Genomic DNA, 25,540 nt, shown 5'->3' with positions numbered 1-25,540 from the left:
CAGGAAAACTTCTGTGAATAGAAACCTGCAGTCATAACCATTTTAGGCTGTGAGATGAAGTTTGACAACGATCAAGATATGACCATAATATTTGTAAATTGTTTGAGTGCTCAGCAACCCAAGAAATATTTAAAAAACAGAAGGGAGCACTATATATGGGTCAGTGAAAGGCATGCAGGGTAGGATCTCTGCTGTCCCAGCAGGAAAACCACAACAAGGCCAGACAAGCCCAGATAAGACGTGCTGTCCCCATGGCTGCAGTGGCTGTCCAGCCCACCATCTGCAGGGTGTCCACGACTGGCTTCCCCGGGCCCGCATGTCCTGCTCTGGGGATGGTTCAGGGAGCAGGGACAAGGAGGAACTGCCAGCTTCACCCCTGGAGCCTCCTCTGCTGGTCGGCCCATTCAGCTCAGGGGGACCTCTGTGCCTTTCCCCTGTTTTACAAGTTGAAAACTGCTCAATATCCATACATTTTCTTCCTAAGGAGTAAGTAGTAACGGGCCATGCTTTGCTTATTTGCTTAGCTGCTGCCTCACTGTTTTCCATGGGTTGCACCAGGGTAGCTGAGAACGTTATGTCCAATATAAGCATATTTTATGCTTATAAGCATATATTTTAAGCATAATAATGCATATTGTTATGCAACATTTTATTGCTTTGGGCTAGAAAAGTCATGACGAATCCTTGTATGTAGAGACACACACATGCACATACTTGCACGCTTTCTCCATTCAAATATTTTTGACTGAAATTGCCACCTATTCAGATGGTTTCCTTTCTGCTCACTCCTTGCAAAGGGAACTCTACCTGAAGAAAGAGAAGATTCAATGTTCAGCTATAAGTCATTGATTTAACCTTTCTGTCATGAGAAAAGTAAAATCAGCTTGCTTCCAATATAGTTAAATGTTTAGTTATATATGAAACTAGATCTTTGGAAAGGATAGGAAATTACATTTTCTATAATCAATCAATCATCTGTGAAGAGAAGTTTATTTAAAGTGACTCCTTTCTGATTACTTCTAGAAGAGATAAATAGAAAATTATTCATAAAGAACTCGATGTATTGATAATGTGACAGCCGAGAGGTTGTGCTCTTCAATGTAGATCATTTTCCAATTTTATGAATGCCTGCGAAACCAGACAATGTTATTTAAATAAGCTTATACTAATCACATATCTATATTGAATAAATAGCCTTGTTAGAAATTAAATAGCAATAATTAAAATTACCTAGTTAGTCTATGCCAACTCTATGTAAAATTAACAGCATGAAAAAATATATAAAATTACATTTTTACTAATTCAGCAATTGACACAAAATGTTATAAAAACAGATAACAGAGCTATATATCCACTGAGTATTTTTATATACTTACCAGACAGTACCCAGATGCCTCAATCACAGACTTTCGCTCTGAAGTTGCACACAGGTATGTGGTGTTGCCCCCACAGCCCTGCTCTGGCACTGGAAGCCGTATTTTGTAGATATGAATCATGTCCTTCATCTGGGGACCTTAAAGCACAACATATCTTTGTGTCCACTGCCAATAGATGGGCACATAGCAGAATGTTTTGTGTGAGGGAAGGTGTAGATGTTTAGTCCATATGGAAAGGCATTTCTTGAGACAGCATGATGGTCTTGAGGAAACTAATGAGAGGGAAGTATCAAAAATTATCACCCAAAATCATGAAGGTGGCAGGTTTTGTGTTGTATCCAAATCCTGTGCTTAAAATGGCTCTGAGAGGAATGAAGAAGGCATTGAAACCTCTTCAAAATCATCAGTTTCTCCCTTTCTTCCTCTTTCTGAGAAGCACCTTCTTCTGGAATCCCAAACTTCTTGGGGCAAGGTAACAACAGACATGTCTTAAAGTACTGAACATGAACGTTTTTAATGAGATCACTTAGTGGTTTTTTGACTTTGGTCATAAAGTTCATCAGATTCAGAATGTGAAAAAGCTTCATTTTTGTCAAAGGTGAAAATAGTAATTTTCAGAGAAATAAAAATTTGCATTCAGAAACATCAGTTATTCTGCAAGTTTACTTTTCACTACATAAAGCTCCTACCATTGCTATGGAAAACTCTCAGAAACTATGAGATACAAATCTGGTCCTAAATTAAATAGAAGACACCATATTAAACTCAATGGAAGTATGTTTACCAAAATCAATTGTTTTGGCCTATTTCTTCCTCTAATGTTAGAGCAAATGCACTGAAACTGCAGGATTCAGGCACAGGCATTGCCCAAGAGGTCACTAGGAACAAGACACCCAAAAGGGCACTCTGCAAGGAATGAAAGAGCAGCTTTTGTGCATTTGGTCCACCATAAGAATTTATTTCTATTCAAAAATTCAATTCTGGTGCCCACTGAGATCTGATTAGCTCTACAATGTGCAGCCAGCAGATACACTCTTACAGAAACTAGGCCCAGTTTTTCCCTTAGATGTACTGATCTCACCAAAATCATTGGTCAATTATCAGCACAAGCCCAGATGACAAATGGCTACTGTTAAGCAGCAGCAGTGTGTGTTGCTAGTAAGACCTCTGCTTCAGTGGCACAGAATTCCAGGAAGCAACTTTCTTCCATTTTGTTAGAAAGAAAATCAAGGGTTTTGCTGTTCTGGAGGTGCTGTGGAAACATCTTGAAACGATCATGTGATCTGTTCTACGAGCCAAAAGAGGTGTTTCTTCAAGGCCTTTTTTAAACTTAGATGTGCTTCTGCTTGCTCAAACCCTCCCACATACAGATGAGGACATAATATAGGGCTATGTCTCATTATGCAACCTACCTCCCACATGCATGTTCTAAAAGAAAGCACTGAGCAGCTGCATAACACTCCTTTGGGCATGAATAGAGTCTTTAATACCAACACTGAAATGAGAGTCATTAGTACTGTTACTGGCACACGCAGCACCTGACCATTCATAGTTCAGTTCAATGCAACTCCATTTTTGAGGGGAAAGGGCTGCCAAATTTGCTGTTGGGATATGCCATAGCGACTTATGGCCCAGGCATTACTAAACCTTGTGCATGGCACCCTGATTCATGCTGACTACGCGATCAACATCAACCCCTCATTAATTAGTAGCTTACCGTGATTATTTTGCAAGAATAAAATAACAGGGGTGATGCTACAAGCTAGTATCACTGGGATGATGCTGGGATGCCACTGCCAGTTCCAGGGTGGACAGTGAGAGCCTTGCCTGACCCGCTCAACAGGCAGAGCCATGCAAATAGCAGTCATAAGAGGTGTGCATCACACAGTGAAGAGAAACTCACTGCTGTAGACGGATATGCTCTCTGACAGCTCAGAAAGAAAAAGGAGAAATAGGTTTAGTTGTAACCAAGGACAGTATACTGGTAAATTAGTCCTATTTATATTCCTTGGCAAACTGAGCATTTTACCCTCCCTGCCAGGATCACTGCCTGACCCCAGAAGTCTCAGCTGTAGGAGGAGGATTGTAGAGGCTAGTAACAGGCAGCGTGAAAAAATAATGCTCATAGCTCGTAGCTCGTAGCTCATGCAACAGGGTTATTTATTTATTTAGATTCCTGCAAATGTGAAAAAGTAACTTCTCCATATGGCCTAAATGCCATTGATGTAATCTGAAAATACCTCCTGATACAGCAATTTAAGAAGCATCTCTTCACACACTGATCTTCCCTCCCTGCTCGATCAATGCCCTGCTTTTACAATAGCTATTTTATACCCCCATTTTCAAATAGAGTGAAAAAAGATGAGCCTTGCAATACGCCCTGCAGGTCAAATTCAGGTTATATTAAGTCAGAGAAGGGGAGGAATCCATTTCAATGTTAGTGAGGAGTGGATCTATTTATAAGGCCTTTTTAAACCCTTGCTTCATTTCACAGCATATATGACAGCTGATTTTCTCCAGCCCAGATGACTATGGCTGCAAGAGCATCACCTTATCAGGGAAACCAGTCCACTGGTTTCTAGTTCTAAAAAAACAGAATAAATAAAACAAACAAACAAAGTAAAAGAGAAAGAGAACTGAAGAAAACATCAGCAGAAAGTTTTTCCTCCAGTCAGCACAAGGTATTACAATCTTTTTCTGTTGGTATTACAAAAGTTGTGACATCCTTCAGGATGTCCAGTGTGGCATTTAGCATTGGGACTTTCTTCAGTACTCCAGGAAATAAGAACATTTGGAAAAAAGTCCTGCCTTATTGCCTTGTCCAATAGTAGGAGACAATATTTGTGGGAACTGGGCCACAGATTTCAAAAAACATTCAAGCGTGGGTTCCCACATTTGTTAAGTACTGAAAATCCAGCCTTTGCTATCTGAAGATCTAACTTTTGCAAATACTTAAGCACATGATAAACAGGAATTTCATGAGCAAAACCACACCTCTGTTTAAGTGTTTTACAGGATTAGCCATCTTTGTACATACACTATTTCCACCATAATGCTTTATACTTACTCTCCTTGCAAAATATAGAACACCTATTTGCTGTGGTGAACAAAAATATGATACGTAGATCAATCCCCACTTTTTATATTGCACTAAAAATATGTCCATTTAATGGTGCCTGAATACAAGAACTATTTCTCATAGGCCCTGCAAAACATCTTCAGTTTGTGTATTAACAGAGGACCAACTCTTTGGCTTGTTAAAGGAAGCTTTTGGAACCAGTGTAATAAATTGCTTTGTGGTTAAATTCATTAGATCAATTAGCTTCCAGAGAAGCTGATATAATGTGAAGCTTTTAAATCATCCTTTCAGACTATAGCACAGGAGCTCTGACCACTACCCTGGACTGCTCTTTTGTTCAAGAAACAGGTATTCCTGTATTAGAGAAGAACATTAAAATTACGAACATCTGAAGGTAATTTCTAGTCAAGAAGTACCTGACAGAAAAGAAGAAAAGATAGTTTTCTGTGTTTTATTTTTCAAATCACAAATATTTGGATATTTATCTAAATTACATAGCCTGAGTAGATGGCTATCTGTAGAGAGGTTAGAGAGAGTATCTTTGCAAATCAGAATGCATAGTCCATGACAGATGATGGTACGCTTCGGAACAGTCAGTGTTCAGAGGATGGCGATCTGCTACAAAGATCTGACGGTTATGTGCTGTTGAGTGCTGATGCAGTCAGGAGTCAAGGTTGCATAGCTTTTCTTAGAGAAGTGCCAATAAACAATCTCATCGCGTTACCACAAATACGGCATTTCTTACACATTTCCTAGTGAGAAAGTTATGGCGGTGCTTCCTCTGGAACTGTTGACTCATATCCTAGGGTTTTAAAATGTCTTGCTTTCTGAATGCCTTATTTTCTGACTGTGAGTCAGTTACATGTGTCTCCTCCTCCATAGGACTCACCAAGAAGTGTGAAAGAGAGAAAGGTGGGCCCTAATGGTGGGTTTCCCCTAATCATAGCAGTCTAAAAGGTAAGCCTCCACTATAAGATAGTTGCCTATTTTCTTTCTATGAGCAGTGGAGAAAGCGCAATATCTCAAGAAAAAAAGATTTATCTTAGATACCTGTCTTAAATGCAATGAAAGAGCCCCTGGAAATGTCTATACCTCTCTACCAGTTATGGAGGTAGGCAAGAATTTTTAATGGCTACAATTAGGACAGCCACCGATACATTTTAAAAAATTGAAAAAAATTCCTTACAGAGTTTCTTAATCCAAAAAACTATGCATGTATAGAAATTGCAATCCAGTATCTCACAAATTACTGGAAGCAATTATAAACTGTTAAAGAAGTAGAGGTACCAGCTTTCCAAAGGTTCCTATTTATAATGGGTAGGGACCTTAAATATGACAGAAATATGAGGATTAATATTACTAATGATGGGCCTTAACCTAATTATATTTTGTGAAGGAAAACGTACACTTGGGAGTAGAGCAAGAAGACAGTTCTCTAGTGAAAGCATATATATGTGACAGTGAATGTTTAAAAGCTGCTTTGCAGTTTGGATAATATTGAAAGATAAAAGTATTATTTCTTGCAGAGGGTGATCAGTGTGTTTAGTGGAAGCATGAGAGGATGCCTGGAGGTAGTAATAAATACAGCTGGACGCTTTCAAATAGTCATGTGGATACCTACCTGATAGCGATATAAATGGAGATGATAGACAACACCAAAATACTGTACTCTACAGATTGCCTATTAATTCTGACATAGTGCAAAAAATAGGGAAGTATGATGGTACTTCCCAGTAGGGGTGCAGATCGTCTATAATGGGACTGTTCTCAGCGCAGCGCTGCATTCTGTTAAAAAAATAAAAGGAACATAATGCACGGATACTCAAGTACTAGCATTGGTAATACCTTAGTAATTGGTATTTATCCTTGCATTGGTAATACCTCCTTGCATTGGTAATTATCTTTGCATTGGTAATACCGCCTTTTGCTTTGTCCACTTTCCCAATCATTTATTGCAGAAATCCACAGGAGAGAATATTGGCACAGGTCTCTTCACTCATTAATATAATTTTTTGAATCTGTCAATGCTTTTTTAACCTATATTTCAAGGTTAAGTGGCAACCTTTTTTGATCTAGAGATATTGGGTAGCTGACTGGCACTAGTCAACATCCTTTTCCAAATGTCTAGAAATTCTTAATATCGCAATAGTCAGAAATGACCCATGAGGCATCCAAATCAGACCGTCTTCCCAGCTGGACACTGAAATGTTCATAGTTGGTTTCCAGCCTCGATTATGCTTCAGAGAACAACCAATGCAAAAATCTTACCATCTTTATCAGTAACTAATATTGAATCTACTTTTCCTTCATCTTTGTATCTTATATAATATTGCAGTGTATATCATGTAGTCCATCAAACATACTATTGAAGCATAGTCTCCGTTGGACTGACAGGATATAAAATACATACACAGTGCCTCCTCTTGCTTTGTAGTTATAAAGAAATATCAAAATACATATGAACAAATAAACCTTGTAGGGTTAAAACCAGGCTCTGTTATACCAGGAATGTGAGATTTTTCTTATTTCATTTGGCAAACAGCTGGACAGTGCGTTATGACCACAGTGTTTTTTCTCACTTCTGAAGAAGTATTTTCAAATTGTTCCAGCAGTTACAAGAAGCCACTTATCTCCTCACTGGAGACAAACTGAGAGGCTGGTCTTTACTTAGAATTCTTTGTTAAGGATTTACTAATGCTTGACTTTGCTAATCCCTGACGCTGCCACTGGAGATGTTTGCTGAATGGCTTGTGCAAGTCACTTCACATCCTCTTGCCCCGTGTCCATGCCTTGAGCATAACGCTGGTTACTGTTTCTTTAAAGTATTTTGACCTTTATGTCTGAAAGGTAGTACACAGTGAATAAACTGTAAAAAGAATGTTGCAGGAGCATTTCGTTAGTATCATTGTGATTATCTGTAGCGTTGGACTCCTAAGTTACTGCACTCACCTTACCTAAGCAGGATGGGTATAGCGATTCCATCCTAAAAATCACTTTAAACAGAATAAGTAAACATTTGTTTTCTCACCTTTCCCTTTGTTGGGCAGAGTTAGAAAGTTTTCAAAGCTGGAAGAGCTTTGTTTGACTCAGTGGTTGAGGTGGATTACAATCTCCCAGAGTTACTTTCCCCTCCCATACACAGATCTGTGTGTGAAAAGGTACAGTATTACTGAATACCAGTAAGGAAGGTCATTTGGTAGATGTTTACAACAGATCAGATTTTTATAGCAATAGCGAGAAGTGAAGGAAGCACTGTTGCACTATTTATGCTGATATCAAGTTTCACTGACTGCCCTGTATTGTACTACAGGTACAGTAGTTTTCACTTCCAGAAACTGGGAATAATTCCAGAGGAATGCATCTGGATAACATTTGCCTGTTACCCTCCCCAGAAAAGAATTAGTCACCAAGGGCCCTATTCATAAAAAGTAATTCAGGCCATTTCCACATGAATATCACGTCTTTATGTGGAAAAAGTGTGGAGCATGATTTTTTTCTACATAAAGAATCCTTTTCTGTGATTAATGGAGCTGTTTCCCCCTGTCTGTAAATGGACACCTCCCTGCTTTGTTAAAGAGGAGACTGAAGTCCAAAGCAGAAGAACTGGGAGTGGGATGGATAAGAAACTCCTAGCTTTAAAGAGTATATATGAATGGCGTTTGAAAATGGTTACAGTATAAATTATTTGGCTGCTTGAGCAGACAAATGCTTAAAAATGTAGAGGAAGAGGGATCAGTCCTTACTGAACACAGAGATTTTTATGAACCGGCCTAACGTTTTTCTTAAAGTTTATAGTTTCTTATTAACTTCTCAGTGTTAAGCAAGCCAAAGCTTCCACTTCGTGTTGCACTTTGCAAAATCCTACTTCCAGCAGCAATGAGTTAATCATAATGGTGTGATAGCTTTAATCAGCCCGCAAGGTTGATAAATTGGATTGATTGGAATCACATCGTTAGCATGTGAATTTTGGTGGAATTTTAATAGCCACCAGGGGTGCACAAGATTTATGGCAGAGTCAGCTTATGATTTTCTTTTGGTTGAATGCTCATTTTAATGTCCTGTAACATACACTAGACCTTGCCTACTGTTCAGTTTGTGCTGTGACGAAGGGTTTTAACGTACTGTAAGTTCAGATCATTACATTTCATGTGAGATACAGTATATAACTAAAATATTATGTTTTACTTCAATCACTCCAGGGAAAAGTACAGTTTTATTGAAGACATTTAATGCAGTTATAACTACAGCTGCAGAACACTGCCTGAATGAGGCTCACATGGCAGTGAATATTGCTGGGTTTTGATGGATACAGTCCCAGTCTTGGTTTTACCGAGAAAATATTTAGACAAACTTGTGTAGGAGTCTCCTAGATGTTTATGACACTCCCCAATGACAGTGAAATACAAGGTATTACATGCATTAAGTTAAGAGAAATACAGTGGAAAGGAAAAAACAGAACCCAACTTTAACTTAGTGGTTCAGACTGTGCGAGTATACTGACTAAATGCCACTAGTGAAGATGACAAGGAGGAAAAGCAGACTATTAGGGCTAACTTGATCCATATGATAAACTTTGATGCCCCTAGATAGAAATAAAGAGCTAATGTAACCCATCTGAAACATGAAGAAACAAAATGTTTCCTGTCATAAGACCCAAGCCTTCAACTTGTTACACAGTGATGTGTACCCCTTGCCCATGAATTAGATGAGTCTGTCAAATTGTGAGCACTGTCTAGATTTTTCATAAAGTATAACAAAATTTTCAACTATAAAATATCCATGCATTTAAGGACAGTATAGTAAAATGGCACCAATGTCTTCTCTATTGCCATTTTCACTATGGAGCCAACCCTTCTTGTAACAAAATAAGCAAAGACACCAAATATTGCTGCAGACTTTTCTTCATGCACTGTTTTCTGGTTTTCTCTTTTTTTGCACAAAGTTTTACACTACTATAGCCTGAGATTATTTGTCATACAGTTTGGAGTTTAAACGCATAACAAATAACTTAGAAATAGAAGATCCTGAGAACTAAAATTCCTGAGTCACCCAATCCACTACAAAGAAGATCAATGTTGCCACAGGTCAAGAACCACAGAACTAAGAAAATTAGGGCTGTTGTGGCATTTTTTTCTTCCTCTGATAAACAGTAAGCAGTTGACTTTACTTGCAATTGAATGGCAGTAACAGTCTTTGCAGGTAAAGCCAAGCATTCCCTATTTAGCATCAGATGTCTATTGACCATTAAGCAACATAATTTAGAAGTACAGTCAGTTATCACTGTTTTGCTAGAAGGATGGTCCTCTGAACTTGCATTTCTGAGTGCACAGAGGCTCCATACTGGAGGGCATGTTTAGTGATCATTTTGTAATGGTATAAAAACATCAGAAACCCAGAAATAAATGGAGCATTCTTGGGCAAATTACATTAGCTTGAGCTCTTTCCACATGTGATTGGAGATGATCTAATTGGCCTGTGGCAGTAAGTAAGTTATACTGAGTGTTTGAATATAATGCATGTATGTTTACAATAATAAATGCATTAGAAGCATTTTTATTGTTCATCTTTCTCTTAACATACTTCCTGTTAGCAAGAAGTGCATAGTACTTGCTGTGGCAAAATGGAATATTGCTTCATACCAGTGTAAATTGTTTTCCCCTGCCTGCAATTTCACCTATTCTTGAGATCTGTCCTTATTCAAAGCAGAACATTGTTGAGGTGTAGCAGCCATATAGTACTGCATTGCTATAGAGGAGTTTGCTTGGCACACTTAAAAAAGTTATAAGCATAGAACATTTGCTACCACACTGTTAACAGTTATATATTATGAGCTTCTTTCTACGTTGGCTGACTTCACATACACATCGTCTGATTTCAGGTCCTGTTCACACTCACAGACGTCAGTGAATAAGCGAACAGCGTCCTTCTACAGCAAACACACAAGATACTCTTTACAATAGCATGATTGTTTCTGTATAGATCCATTGGTAAAGTGAGGCACAAGAAGTTACAAAGTCTCAGGCAGCCTTACGCTAAAAACCAGCCTGGTTTTGTATAGTGCAGAGAGCATTAGGATAGCCATGACACACGAAATCATGATCCCATCGGATTCTTTGGAGTTTCCCCTAGGCCTCGATGAGGTAGAATTTCCCCCTGTAACACAATTTGTGAAGACATCAATTAGATCCTCTGAGGACTAAAAAACATTGGGGTTTGTTTTCAGTATAGAAAATAATAACTCCTAATAAGCCAGTTTTGCTATAACCCGCAAAACAGTTCACCGCCTTTCAGCATGTTCTTTTGATGACTATGAGCTCTAAAAAGATAGATGGAGGCATGACAAGCGAGAAGGCTAGGGGCAGCATCAGACACACAGAATAACAGTTTGCTTTGTAATACTTTCCTTTTAGCCAATAAATTTAATTTTGTGTTGAAATGAAGTAAAGTACTAGACAGTATTGACTTGGGTATATAGTCATATAACACTTTTGGTTTTTTTTCTTGAGGAGAAATTATCATCCAGAAAAAAAAGATCTTCTCATATTCAGCTTCTTCAACTGTTCTATATGCCCTTAAATCTCATTCAGCTACACTATCTTCTTCATATAAACAATCAGCTGCGACCGAGTGACTCCAACCAAGTTACAACAGGGATGAATTTGGCTGTTAGATAGAGACGGCTTCCTCTGATAGTGATTTCAATCCTCAGAACAGTTTTCTGGGTGTTTGGGAGGCCTCAGATTTATGATTACAGTTTGACCTGCAATAGACAAGAAGCAAATCACAAAGCCCAGTTCTGCAGAGGTACCCCATCATAGATCTCCTGGTCCTGACAAAGTACTTTTAGTCTAATCACTAAATGATGCTTCTTATAAAAAGATGAGTTCTGAAACTCTATATTCACTGAATGCATAAGCAGAGACAAAAGAAACCACACATAAAAAAAAGGTTGCATTTCTCACCTCCAAAAACCCTAGAAAAATATTAATACAGAATTTATTCCTTTATCTAATCCTGTTTAGTGCTCCACTGCTGGTGTTATTTTTTACTTTAGGTAAAAGAAGCTGCTACTCATACTAGTAACAAAGATCACTGCCTTTATCTTCACTAATGTAAGAAGCTTTCTGCATGTCTGACCCAAAGGAAATTGCTTACTCATTGTAAGTAATTATACACACACTACCAGCTACCAGAGACAGTATACTTTTTGCATTTCCCCATTGCTGTACTTCATGCGTATGTGCGACATAATTTGAGTGGGAGATTAAACTTCCTCTGAAAAGCTATCTAACTGCCAAAAGATAGAGAAAATTTCAAAAAGGGATGAATGCCACCCAAAACAATTAATACAGCACTAGCAGAGCAGAAATTTTTAATACATTTAAATTTCTCTTTATCTGTTTTCATCATTGGCATCCCTTTTAACTCAAGGATAGCCACTGGGGCTGGGGAGGGAAGTAAGAGGTTTGCAATTTGCTTCCACTTCAGTTAGGACTTGCATTTCTGTGGTGCCATCTGTTTATTCAGGTTCAAGTTCTCTGCAGACAGCAGGGATGAAGCAAGGGGAGCCAATTTATTCCTTCCGCATTCCAAGCCTCTTCTTGAACAAGTCTCTGCCCAGAAGCTCTTTCACTCTTAGCTGTTCCTCAGGTTTCTGTTACAAGTGTCTATGAGGCTTCCTGTTGATTGATCTGCATTCTTCTGCAGTGTTTCTGCTCTGCTTTTTTAAATCCCACCCCTCACCCCCACCACTACCTTCTTCTTAGTAAAATGGGAAAATCCTTTCAAACAAGGGTCAGTCATCTACTCAGTTTGCATGTGGCCTTTTCAGGTTGATGATTCCTCTTGTTTGTACCACTGAAAAACTTTACTGGTCTGTTGCATTTATTATGGAGAAAGCATACTATTGTGTGTACTAGCTTCAAAAGGTTTCTTCAAGCCTGGATGCCATTACATTAGGCCAAATCACAGCTGTCCACATTTTATCGCTGAACTAAAAAAGAATACTTACTATTTTTTTCCTGTATGGTTTTGACCCCATCTCCAATCCAAATTTGTATCCATAGATTTTGGAGGAATATAGCTGAGGTTCTTCACAAAATGATCTCCCTTATGGTTGTTACTGGAGATCTTACTCATCTGAGAGGAGTTTTCTTAAAAAAAAGTGTGATACATGGATACATGTTTATACCTAGTACTTGTTTCTAGCACAGCTTGAGGTAACAGCCTAATTCTCTCTCTCAGCTCAGTTTGTTTTAGCACCATAGTATATATCTATGCTCCTGTTCCTGAAGGTTTCAGGCCTTTCAGGGGTATGATTCTCATCTCTGTGAAGTGCAGTTCAGATTGCTCTAGAACAGTAAAAAAAAAAAAATCCCAAACCTTAGTGTTGTCATAGATATAGTTTCTCCTTTGCAAATGTCGTACATTCTCATTTATATTCTCATACAAATGAGAATCAGGTCCTAATTTTCTAATGGGATTTGACGTTGAAAGAACACTTCAAATCAAAGATCTAAATTGGCTGGTTTTGAATCCAATTCTGAATTAAATGGAAAACGGCTTTGTCTCTCGGTATAAATCTCTAACAGTGTCTGGCCTTGCTGACATTTAGAGGACTGCTGCTCTATATTTTCACTATGATATGAGCACTCTCTCTGGGGAAAACACCATCAAACTGTAGCTCTTCCGGAATCTTTCTACAGTCAAATTTCTTTGCATCCACTTCCTTTCTCATTATTTTGAAGTGGAAAACCCATGGCTGTAAACTTGAAAACACATTATATCAAGTCAAATCATGACTGTAGTTACTGGATTTTTCTAGCTCTGGTGTCTCTGTGTCTAATTTAAACTTCATGTCTCACTTTCAGCTTGATCCAAAATTTTCTCACCAGAAAGTAAGGCAGGAAACTAGTCAGCTTTGCCTTCTTTGTTATCATTTCAGAAATGAAATGCTTCAGGGAAAAAAAAAAAAAAAAAGGATACATGCCCATTTCCCTCTTGAGTATGAAATACAGAAAGTTTTAGCATAAGTGCGTAGTGCAATGCCCATCTCTAGACATCTGATTTGAGTCTACAGAGGCTCCAGATGGTCATTCGAAGTACCCAAGTGAAGAGCCTATATTGACTGCGTCGTGAATGCTGCTCAGATATGAAACAAGAACCCAGGAATACAGGGACTGCCACATAGAAACATATCACTAGCCCATCTATCTATCTATTCAATTTCCTATTTCCAGCAGTAACCATATCAAATCCTTCAGCTGATTCATAAATAAACACATGAAATCCTGAACTAAATTGTTGGGAAATAATTAGGTTGCAAGGAGAGATTCTTAATTAATCCTCAATGAATGATTGAGGGTTTGGATAACTTTGTGTTTTTAAATCTTGGCTCTGGTAGCTGAGTACTCCTATAAGGTTGTTACACGCTCAGCCTTACGTGGGTGTTAGCAAGCCTTGCTAAAATATATGCAACAATGAGTTCAAGGGGCCAATTGTATATTCAGTGAAAAAGATTTCATTTTATTAATGTTAAACTCGCTGCATTCCAGATTCTGTGAACAACTTGTTCAGGCTCCTTTCTGGACTATCAGTCTCTGTCAGTCCGTGAAGGTTGAAACTCTTATCTCTGTGAAAGCTGAAGTGCAGGTAAGTACAGGGTTGTTTCATAATCAGGTCACAAAGAACCTGTGCTTTGTTTGTGGGTTTGTTTTTATTATTTCTGAAGGGGTTTGCTCTTTTCAAAAGAAATTATTCTAGTGCTGTCAAGGCAGAACCACTTTTTCAATTTTTTCTCCTTCCAACTATTAGAGAATTTGAGGATTCAGCAATATTTTCTTGTCCTCCAGCTTTCATTGTTGTTCAATCTGTGGCCATTGTTTATGAATGAAGAACCATTATAAAATGAGGCTGATAAAGCCTCATCTAGTATCATTATCAGCAACTACTTCCTGGGTTTGGGAGTATAATACATGAATAGAGTATTCTGCACTTGAATGCTGCTCATCTTATATAACGAATAAACTTTCACCAAAGTGCCAAAACGTCTCCCCTGCATATTAGTCAGTCTTAAGATATACCAAAATTTAAAATAACTTATTCAACAGACACATGACTTGTTCTGATTTGTTTAAAGCAAGTTTGCATGAAATGTAAAATGTAACTTCTGTTGAGGTATACTTCTCCTCCTCTGCATGAGATTTTTAAAGGTTGATTCAGGATTAAAAATGAATTCAAGGTCCTTGGGCTAAATTCTGATTTTGCATTTCACCAATGTCATGGATTACCTGGCAGAGAATGGAGTGTCTTTGGGTTATATCAGTATAAGTAGATCTGCAAATCTGGGGCCCAAGTTACTATGACAATAACTTCTTTTTATTCTGCAAATACTTATATACAGTTTCTAAAGGTTTTGGCGCATATTTTCTAGGTTTGTTCCAAGGTAAAATGTAATAATTTCTCTGAGAAAACACAGGTTTTGAGGCAAATATAAAAGTTAACTTCTCTACTCAAAGATTTGCATTCAGAAGCATCATCATTTTAACAGTAGAACAAGTTTCTATCAGCAAAAAATAAAATATTTTGCCAATGCAAAACTGTGAATGACTTTAAATAGTGCACAGCTTCCACTGAAATTCAACAGAAATTAGCTGCATAGGCCAAAGACTATTAGGCTTCTCTGAAACCTTTAAGCTTAAAGTCTTCATTGACAATTCTACTTTCATCACTCTTGTTAGCAGTGAACTGAAAATATTTTTCCATACTCTCAGTAGTACTGCTCCTTTTATCATCAGTTTTACCACACAAGATGAACACAGGAACAGCAAAGATTAAAACCAAAATATTTTTCCTACATTCATGGAATTTTGTCATAAAGCAAAGTGTTTATGGTTCAATTATTTGTGTAACTTTATGTTCATTTTTTTTCAGTGTTCATTAGTAAGAAGGAGTGAGTGAATTTATTCAGTTTCATTCATTTTACTACAATATCTGCATTCTATTAATGGCAAAACCAAATGGTTTTGTTTTTCTTTTTGATGGACTGTATATATTTTCACTCACAACACCCATTATTTCAAAAAAATCAGCATTACTCCTTTATTTACTCAGATGAGCAAAGTTTCATTAATTTAGCATACATCATCAATCAAAAAAGTTTGTGGCATATTTTCAAGACTGCCTTGGTAAAACATGCTCTGTAAATATCAAGTGTTACTTCAACAAGCATTTAATTATATTATTTTCCAGTGTGTAAATATAAATCAGAATGAGACTGCATGCTGAAACATGGAAAAAAGAAAGCAGATGAAACGATTTAGAACTAAAACCCTGGATCCAGATATCTCTGCTTTGCTATATCAGAGAGATCAGTCATGGTTTTTAACTGATCTCTTTTTAATCTGTGAACAAAGAACTGGAGTGGAATTTGGGCTCCTTGTTCTTTTTGTTTATTATTTTGTTTGTATTAACAGAAGTGGGTTGGGGATATAACAGAAAATAAAATGTCTTTGGTGCTAAACATTTGTAATCTAAGTAAACAATACTCAGCGAAAAGACAACAATATGACAGAGTAGAAATCAGCTACTTTTGTAGGGTAATGTACAGGGTAATGACCTGTAGCTGTTGCTCTTATTGCCTTATTTTTAACAGCTCTTTGTGGAAAGCCCTAGAGTTACAGGTCACAGGGAAAAACTTTGAGATTCAAAGAAAGCTTAAAATTGTGGACCGTAGATCTGAGTGCTTTATCATAGATCAACTCATATAACAAATCCTATAGTATTTCTACCATCAGTTAATGACAGGATTAAACGCGATGGCCTGGATGGTTCTTTGGCTCAAGAAGACCATAAATCATAAGTCTTGCAAACTGGGAAGGGGAATGATCCCTCCCCACAAGCTCTGATTTTCACAGTCATTTCATAGCATCTGGCCCTCTACTAGAGGCGTAATACTAGGCTAGATCGACCTTTGATCTTAGGCTCTATGAGCTTGCATAGTCTTTGATTATCATCCTATGAAAGTTTAGTTTCAAATATAACATGTTGCCACTGTGTCCTGATTCCTTGTCTACCATTCTCACTTTTCCTTACATTCCCCCATATGTAGCCAGCATTAGTAAAGAATATCACCTCACATGGGTTCTATCTAATGCTGGTTCCTATGGGGGCTGGATGTGAATGGGGAATGGCATTTGATAATCTCTGTCTCCATTGTAAATTAAATTTAAATTAAAAGCAGCTGTTTCTTTTAAAGTGAAAGACACATCTGCATTAAATATAATACAACTTCATCTGGCTTGGGCTGTCAACACTTCAGTAAGTGTCAGACAGAAGATTCATATGGTTTTGGTCTTGTCACTGACTGTCATCCATTTCCTAAAGCTTTTGAAGTCTTTTCAGAAAGGTGGGCAGGAATTGATTTAAGTCATTTTAAAATAGTTAAATAATGACTTTCCTCTCTCCCCCTCACAAAGTACACAGCTTGATGAATTTGGATAGTCGAGTACTAAGGTTATCAATACATGAGTAGCTTTTGCCTTTGATGGTGGTGTCTCGTGAGCACTGGGTTAAACAACAACAAAGGAGGCAGTTGGGAACCAGTCAGTCCCAAACTCACAGCCACTCCTGGGAAAGACCTTTTCTGGAGGTTGGCACGTGGGTGTTGCAGCTGTGAAAGCTCAGCCTATGAGTGGCTACAGGTGTTGGCTTTGTTTTTTCTCCACATATATTTGTAGGAAAATGGGCATCAGTGCCAGGGACAAAGAAAGGTTGTGCCAAGCTGTTATAGAAAAAGAAAATTGCTTGTGACACAATACAATCCGTATTGCTTGTATGACAGTTATATGGTGTTCTGGAGAATTGTGTTTATGAATAATAATGGCAGTTTTGGCAATGTTGGCGGTAACACTCAATGGAGAGTCAAACAAAGGACATTTTGTTTCACGTTCATATCTTTGGTAGTCAGGCATTTTGGAATCCTATAATCACAGTGTTTTCCTTTTCTAGTTTCAATTAGGTCCTTCTTCCAGTCCTGTACATTTGTTTCCCCTGGTTTAAGCAAGATTATCTAACAGAGTTTTAAATGCCCTTAAAATTACTCATTCAAATGTGATTGATTAGGTGGGCAAAGCTGGCTCCATCTTCTGGGAGGAAAAAGGGGGGAAAGGAATGGAGATGAAAAGGCAAAAAAATGGAGAGGAAATCCATCTAGAAGGAATTTTTGCATAAATGTTTTATCTGAGGTGGAGACAAGGATTACCTCCTGTCCCTACATTGTACTGATAAAATGGAGCAATCCACAAATTCAGTAGATCAAAAAATTAGGTGTTCTTTTATAAAAAAAAAAAAATCTAATCTTTTGGCCAAATCCAATATCTCCTCTTCTGGAGGATGACTTCAGAATTTTGAAATCTGACCTTGAAATCCTTCAATTCTTGACCAAATTCTCTGTGGCGTGGAAATTATTTCTTTTCTTCTGAACCATTTTCCTTACCAGTTCTTCCCTGCTTGTCTGTATTCTGGCAGAAAGAGAGAAGGAGAGACAAGGTGCAAATGTCTGACTAACACAGGGGGAGCAGGGCTGGAGGTGACGGTGCTCTGCAGAAGGAAGGATCCACTGCCCAGCCTGCCCAGCCTGGGCACGGCGGTCACGTACAGAGCTGGGACTCTGATGTCCACTCAGATGCTCAGCTGGCGATGCCCCTTCCCTGGGATCCTGAGAAGAAAAACCACATTGAAAAACAAAATATTATCCTCTCTGGTAAAATTTTAGACTATTTCTTGTTCTTTTTGGCCCACTTCCCTATTTGTTCACTTGTGTTTTAAAACGAGATCCTAGAAACAATCCCAAAATAGCTTGTCAAAGTCATGTGTTATATGCAAGAGACTGATTGATGGAGAATACGATCTTCAGAGAATTTGGTGGGACTTGGATTCCTCTGCAAACTTTTCTTTTTTCTTTAAGGAAACAGGTAATATGAACTGTGGAAAGTGGAGTAACTTTCCAATCCAGTCTTCCATTCAGGAACAGAAATCTTCCTTTAAAAATAAAAGCCCTGGACCACAAAGATAATAATTCTGCACACGAATAAACCCCCATCTGTCTATAAAGTATGTCAAATTTGCTACTGCCTCTCAGACAGGATAATGTTTTACTTGCATGCTTAACAGGTCTGTTTAAGTAATGCTAAACAAAGTAATTAAGTGATATATGGAATTTGCTGCACTAATTTGAAGTATATCTGGTTTGGGCTGTAAGAAGGGCCAGTGTCTGACACTTCGTAACAAGCAGCAAATACAAGAAGCAAATGGGGAGTAATCTACCTATTAGCGCTGGATTTCTTCCTAATCTTTAATAACTAATAATAGACTTACATCTTGAAGCACAGAAATTAGTGTCATTTCCAGATTGTTGAAATTGTGACAGCTCAGTAAGCTATCAGTAAGTATATCCTTATAGTAAATGGTATCATTCTTACTGAGGACCAGTTTGAGCTATTCAGTTAGTTTTCAGGGTATAGTTAGATCTTCTTTAATGTCTAGCCCACCTTGCAAAGTAGTGGTCCTTCGGCTTTTTTCTTTGGGAATTTTAACGATACGTATACAGAACTTTTTGCTATTTGTTTGGAAAGTAAGTCAGCTTAACTTGTGGGATTTCTCGCTAAAGGCCTATATTTTTTGAACTCTGGTTTGACCTTTGCTTCAGGCCTTTTTCGTTTCTTGCACAATTTCTCCTTATTACTAATAATTTTCCCAGGAGATCATTTACCAAAATAGCTGTGTAATACCTCCCGTTTCTCCCATCGCTTGGGTACAAACCCTGATAATTTAACACCTTGTCCTAAAGAAATATCGCACTCTGTCTGCATACAAATTCCTGGACGACTCAGTCCAGCAGAGTTTGTTGACTAATTTGCAAATTTTTCCCTGCTGAAACCTAGAACTGCCTTTATAGGCCTGACTTTGTTAATCCTTCTGTTCAATATAAACTAGGTCAACTTCGGGTTAGCTCACGCAAGATGTGGAGCCAGCGGTCTTTCCTCTTTCTGGTTCAATGGCCACGTGGTGAAGGAAGCAGGATTACCCTGGCCCTAGCTGTGACTGCCAGTCTCTACTGAGGGGACCCTGGCTGCCATCCCCAGACCTGCCCTGCTCAGGGCGGCGGGACGGTGTTCCTGTCGGTGAGGCCACTGCCTTGGCCAGCCTTGTCATGGCACTCGGTTGCCGGCGCCTGGCTCCTGCTCCTGGCCGGCCCTCGCCGGCCCCTGACCACATGTTCCTGCTTGGTTGTCTTCTAATGGTTTTCCCTGAATAATTTGGAGCCCCTGAATAATTGGGACTACAATTCTGTCCCATTTTATTTCTTTACATTGTGTCATATAATTAACCATAAGACTGTGTTTTGATTAGTGGTAACTAGTACAACAAACTAGATTCCTGCTACTCAGAGTTTGAGTAATATGAGGGAAATAAGTACTGAGAAAAGTAAGACACTTTCTGACAGGTATTTTGAATTTTACATAGGTCATGAAACTTAATTGCTCTGGGTTTTCCTTTTTTTAAAAAATCCTTTTGTAAAGTCCATCCTCTATTGTGTCAGCTATGACATGCTCCAAAAGAAGTAGACCATAAGCCAACACATTTATGACCATGGAGCTCTGTGAGAAGCTGTGATCAAGCTAGTGAAGCACCCTGGGAGCAGAGCAGAGCAGAGCTGGCGCACAGACCTGTGGCAGCGTGCTTCTGCTTCGTGCAGACATGCCTCAGGGAGGCTGGAGCCCCATCCCACAGGAGACTGTGGCACATGAGACTGCTCAGCAGTTTCATCTGTCCTACCCTTGCAAAACAGCTGAATCACTAGAGAGTCATCAGTGGGATTTCCAGGAATAAATTTTGTTTTTAACATAATGGGGACACCATCAGTGGACCCATTTCTGTTTTGATCAATACCAGAGCTGTCTAACATTGTACAGATGCTTTTTGAGATATTTCTCTAGGTGTCATCCTCTTGGATGACGGAATATACATGCCATTTTTAGATCATATACCTAAAGCATAACAGACATGTTAGCTAGTAGTATATGGCAGGCAAAACTAAAATGTTAAGAACTGTGAAAACTTGGAATAAACTTGAATATGTATGAACAGTAGAATGTGGAAATCTGTTATGTGAGATAATAGAAACACTTATTTACTTTCTTAAGAGTTATAAGAAAATAAATGAAGAAGATGGGGAAAGGGATTGAGTCACTAGTCTCTTGGCCAGAAAGCCACCAAAACCTTTTGTAATTGTTGGTAGGCAGATTATTCCCACAACCCTTTATTATTTAGCCACACATTAAACAACCATTTGTTTCACAACATTAAACCCTGAGGAACTCAATGGTAGCTGCTTCTGAGAAAACGCATGAAGGTTAATCCTGAGCTAATATCACAGTCTAACAGGGCAGCTGTCCAGGCAAGAGTTCATTCCTCTGCATAGCTTGGCTTGGCAAAGTCTTTAATTTTGTAGGTTAAAACCAGCCTTATTCTGTTCATTGTGTCTCACAATGAACCTCTCCTACTGATATGGATAACCAGGAGCGTCTAGAGAATTCAGTCTCCTGTAATTATTTAGAGCTTTTATAGGACTTTAAAATATAAGATGTTGCAGCAAACAGTTTTTCTTGGCTTGTCAATGAAAATAAATATCTCTATATGTCCCTCTTGTTTCCTTTCAGCATTCCTCTCCCACAGTACTGGACTACAGTGTAGTCAGCCATTGCATATGAGAGCCAAAGCATATCCAGGTTTTCGTACAGAGGACTTAAAAGAAATCTACTGTTTGGAAGCAGGACTAGAAGTTTAGGTCTAGAAGAGAAATATACTCTAGAGTACAGTTATACATTGCACTCTTTTCGCATGTATATTCTTGGGAAATCAATAATGTTACTGTGATATGGCCAGCCATATGTTACATAAACGGCTATATGTTATGAATTATAACAGAGGTGGGATCCAGAATGTCTACTGGCAGTGGAGTATAGCGTTACCACACAGAGCTTCATTACAAAAGTAAACTGCAGTTTTGAGAGTGGATTCCTCATTCCTGGATGTATTGACTATATTTATTTCATGGAAGAGATTAATGGAATGTTTAAACAGAGATTTTGAAACCTTCATCCTTGTTGGTAGATGCTTTTGTCTTTCTGTCTTAGCTTGAAGCATCATGTGTCTTTCAATAGAGCTACTTGACAGTTGACATTTTCTGCTTTTACTTCTACTCCAGCTGCTAATTGCATATTTACAATCCTTCAATCAAGAGGAAAAGAGAAACAGATTAGAAAAAAATTCAGTCTGTCAAGCAAACTATACATATAATGAAACATCCACTCATTAAACATAGAGAACTTTTATAGCTTTAATAATAAGTGTTATAAAGGGCACAAAGGTATTATTAATTCTGAAGGAATGCAGGACTGGAAAAACAATAAGTCATTTTGACAGTTGCTATGAAGACTATTACCAAATGTTATGTTTACTTGACTAGGTTCAATTTATAAAACAAGACCCATAAAAAATCTACAGCCTAATCAATTGAGATGCCCTGTTACAAACAACAGCTAATGGCGTGAGGTTCTGATATATTGATTAATGATTGAATTGTGATCGTGGATTTTACAAAATTAAGATAATTAGTAATATGGACTGCTTCTGTACATTAAATGAAACACTGTGGCAATGAATTAAAATGATAGAATAAAGATTTAACACTGTAAAGGTTTTTTCCTAAGTTAAGGGAGTAAATACATCTGAATGTGCGATTATCTTTCTAAAAGGAATTCACAAAGGTGTTTATTATGCAAATATAGATACAGGAGCTTTTGTTCCCTTGCTGTAATCACTGGTTAAATTCTTCCATACATCTCTCATCAAAATTAAATTTGGGGGACATAAGAAATTCTCTTCTGTTTTTGAGTGAGCTGGTTGCAATCCTGAACATAATCAAGCAAGCTGACAATATGATTATATATGATACCACTCTGCAGGAGACAGTTCCAATATTGTATCTGCACCCCTCCATTCATTATTGGCAAACATGTGCCTGGAACACATTGCAATGTTACAATTGGCATTTTGAAATACTGCGATTTCTTTTTCTTGTAGTCAGGACTTGGATTCCCCACAGGATTTATGCACACTGCATTGTATTATTCAGTACATGTTCATGACTTCCACTAGTATTAGGAAAAGCTATGTGTATACATTCAGAGTAGAATATGTCCCATAGTGGATTTCAGAAAATATAACTACAGTTACTTTAAAACATGAGGTTAACAAAATAAGAACTGAAAGACAAGGAAGGGAAAACAAGAAATTTAAAAACCATTCACCCAGTAGGTTTGATCCTGTTCCCATTCTCTCCATAGTAAATCATGAGTTACTTTACAAAAGTCAATGCAAGTTGGCATAAAGCTGGTAGGAGTTCAAACTTGAGCCTATCCTGCTTAAAAACCTGAAATATGGTCTTCATTTTAAAGCAGCTATTGCCCTGAAACTTGAAAACTCATAGATGCATTCAAACCATTTGTTAGGTCACAAAATATTCTTTCTAAGACCATAACTGAGTGTGGCAATAATAACACCACAATGGTCTGTGGCAGAGCTAAAAAGGCTAACTGGTGCTTAGGGCACCATAATGGGACTCACAAGCTCAGTTTCCAGTTCTGCCAAAATAGTATCGGCAAGTCACTTTCCCTCTCGGAGGCTCTGTCCCCGTGAACTTAAAATAAGGATACTGATACTGTTAACAGCTTTGATATCTACTGACAAAGAGCAGAGGGAATTATATCAATACAGTTTATCGGTTATATCAGTTGGACGGGGATACAACCAGTGGAGCAGAGCCAGCTCCCGGAGAAGCAGAGGCTTCTAGTAAGGCAGAATATCTCTCTGGATCCCAAGGCACTCACGATCACCACATCTGCTGTTTATGCCTGTTCAGAGGATGTTTTTCTCTGCCTAAGAAGTAAAATAAAATCTTGTTTACTAATGGTACCTGCTCCCTCACCCTCATTCACCAGAGGAGGGGTTAAGTATGTTCACCTGATCCTCCGCAGGCAGCTGCAAGCTATCTTTGGCGCTGCATGGAGCAGATGTGGTCTGGCCACTTCCAAAAGCGAATCTGAGAAACGAAGATTAGTGATGCCCTCAGCCAGATCAAATAAACCTTTGTCAGAGCCATTTCAGATCCAGCTAACATCCAGTCGGGGCAGCAGACCATGTGGACATCCTTGGAGCAGAGGGTGCTGATCTCCTCAGAGATCAGGATGTGCTGCCACACTCAGCCTACGTTAGGCTGCTCAGAGGAGAAAGCGCTGGGGTTTGGGAGGCCTCTTGAACAAAAAGGTCAAATCTGGAAAGCTTTTGGGCTTCCAGATGCTTCCAGTAGATTGCTGAATAAAGATGACGAAAAATAAAAGAAATAAAAGGCTACAAAATGAAATCTAAAAGAAATCTCTGACTTTGTACACAGTGCCTGTCAGAAAAGGTCGTCTGTTTTACAAGCCAGGAAATGCAGAACGAGAGCGTCTGTAACTATCTGTAAATAGTGTCAAATTTATGGAGCTGATTCAACATGAGGAAAAAATAACCCCAGAAAAGAGTTGCAAAACACTCTAAGTGGATTATTTTGACATTTTAAAAACTTTTTAAAATGCTATTCTGCTTAAAAATTGATCTAAATTTACATCAGAACTATTTTGCAAGTAAAAAAAGGACATCAAAGTGAAATAAAATATTTCATTTGGGTTCAAACAAAATGTTTATTTGGATCCAAAATATTGTCTTCATTTCAGCCAGATATGCAGTTCTTTTGATAGCTTTCACTGTAACATAATTTTTAAATTTAATTTCTGCCCTATTTCTCATATTTTCTATAAAAAGCACTCAGATGATTTTTCCCGTAGTGAACTGTAAGCTTTTGATTTTGTCATAAGCTGTCATCCTCTTTTTAAAATGTTGAATTGAGCTATTGGTTGTCATCGTTAGTAGTAGTAGTAGTGTTATTATTACTATTACTTAGGGTCTTTCCAATGTAACAATGTCATTTGCTTTTCACTATTCTCCTTCCTCTTCTGTTTTCTAAAACTTGATACTTATTTAAATCATACTCCCTCCCCTTCAATTACATTTTCATTTTTATATTTAAGGTACAAATGACTGAAAACTAGCAACATCAATGAAATTTTTCAATAGCTCAGTTTGGGGGAAAATTTTCAAAATGTTTATTGAATCACTTGGAAATCTAGAAAACTATTAAAAGCTGTAACAACTGAAAGGGAAAAGCCTGAAGTTCGTAAGAACTTTTCCAGATATTTTTTCCTTATTTTAGCCCTAGTTCTCTTTTTCTCCTGCTTCCTTTTTTCTAACACTATTTTTTCTTCCCTCTCTTTCCTTGTAGGTCTGAATCAGAAAGGTCTATCTGCAATTTAGATTTATTGGAATAGAGGTAAAAAAGAATAAGAGTAACTTTTCACTGTCAGATTTGTACAAAGGAGTCAGTGCAAGTGAAAGCCAAGTTCTTTCCCATTTATCTCTTATTCTTTTTTATCTCTATTCATTTTCTCTCTTTCAGTCCTTTCCATCCCTCTTCCTTGTCTTCCTTCATACTTTTTTTTCCCCTCTATCCCTACTTTTAGTTTTCTTTACAATCCCTCACACATCCCTACTTATTATCCAGGGACCTATTCAGCCACAGAAGTCTTGAATGTTAAGTGTGAGAAAGTGAAAGAGAGAGACTGTTGCAACGAGCACGATGATAGATGATTTTCAGTGGGGTTTTTTTATCTGAAATGTTTTAATATTTTCAGCCAAAAATGTTCCCATCCTTTCAATAGGTTAAAAAATAACCCCTGAAATATTGGTGTTGATGGTATATATTACTATTGTTACAGAAGCCAGCTAGAGGGAGGAAATGACCTTTAAAATGAGAAGAACAAAATTCTCATTCATTTCTGACTCTTCCCTGCTTTCCATTTGCTCTGCATTTTCTCATTTTCTTCTCCTTACTTTTACATCCTTCTCTTCCCTTCTGCCAGTTCCC

General features: G+C 38.0%; 1 long non-coding RNA gene across 1 annotated transcript; it reads left to right on the top strand.

Annotated features, from left to right (window-relative positions):
• Nucleotides 1–280: 280 nt before the first annotated feature.
• On the top strand, nt 281–21,253 carry LOC142078187 (uncharacterized). Its single transcript, XR_012672151.1, has 3 exons — nt 281–486; nt 14,010–14,106; nt 21,177–21,253. It is a non-coding gene; the product is annotated as an uncharacterized LOC142078187 (long non-coding RNA).
• The last annotated feature ends 4,287 nt before the right edge of the window (nt 21,254–25,540 follow it).

Source organism: Calonectris borealis, chromosome 2 (genome assembly GCF_964195595.1).
Source record: "Calonectris borealis chromosome 2, bCalBor7.hap1.2, whole genome shotgun sequence".
Lineage (NCBI taxonomy): Eukaryota > Metazoa > Chordata > Aves > Procellariiformes > Procellariidae > Calonectris > Calonectris borealis.
The sequence above is the reverse complement of the archived record's forward strand: the minus strand, read 5'-3'. Positions and strand labels throughout refer to the sequence as shown.